At 39.6% G+C, this 841-nt stretch overlaps 1 non-coding gene across 1 annotated transcript; it reads left to right on the top strand.

The window, feature by feature from the left end:
- The first annotated feature begins 694 nt into the window (after nt 1–694).
- On the top strand, nt 695–768 carry TRNAM-CAU (transfer RNA methionine (anticodon CAU)). The gene has a single exon. It is a non-coding gene; the product is annotated as a tRNA-Met (tRNA).
- The last annotated feature ends 73 nt before the right edge of the window (nt 769–841 follow it).

The raw sequence follows: 841 nt of genomic DNA, 5'->3' as shown, positions 1-841 counted from the left end.
ATGAGATCTCAATTCCAGCTATGGTTTCATTAGCTATCTTACAACTAGAATCCCTCTTTTTTCCGATCCGGTTCCTCCACCACCGCGAACCCCAGTCAGGCATGATACACTTTTTAGTTATTGGGAGAACCCAAGTACTCTCTTTCGAATCCATGAAACAACTCTCAGGGATCTTTTTCCCTTTTGGAAGATACAGGAGCGAAACAATCAACCTATTGATATTGGAAGACCAAAAAGATTCTTCCAACGTATCATTTCTGGGTCCAATGGAATTCATAGGTATAGGAAGAAGCCCCATCAAATAGAGATTTTTTCTTTCGACCATATTTCGATTGTTAATACAATATATAAGGACCGCTACTACAAGCAGTACTACACCTTTGATCGTGAAATATCGATTGCTTGTTGAACCCTGTGAATCACGCGAAAGTGAAAGTAGGATACTCCAAATTCGGGGGTCAAAGAGTTTCATAAAACGTTCTTGGTGGGAAAAAAATGTGAGTGAAAGATCCCGCTGAATCGAATTGGGTCCATGAATCTAAGAAATAGTGGGAATTCTTGATCTCTCTCAATATCTCTCTCAATTCGAAGATCCAGGATTTGAATTGATGTCCTTTCATTGATTCCTCCTAAAGATTTCATTTCAATTGGAATTTGGTTATTCACGATGTACGATGACGATGATCTCTGTTAAGCATCCATGGCTGAATGGTTAAAGCGCCCAACTCATAATTGGCAAATTCGTAGGTTCAATTCCTGCTGGATGCACGCCAATGGGAACGTCCAATAAGTCTATTGGAATTGGCTCTGTATCAATGGAATTTCATCATCCATACATAAC

Source organism: Aristolochia californica, unplaced genomic scaffold (genome assembly GCF_029961685.1).
Source record: "Aristolochia californica isolate CCGP_79_NKW_82.1479 unplaced genomic scaffold, dmAriCali1.0.hap1 SCAF_505, whole genome shotgun sequence".
Lineage (NCBI taxonomy): Eukaryota > Viridiplantae > Streptophyta > Magnoliopsida > Piperales > Aristolochiaceae > Aristolochia > Aristolochia californica.
This window is presented reverse-complemented; position numbering and strand designations above follow the sequence as displayed.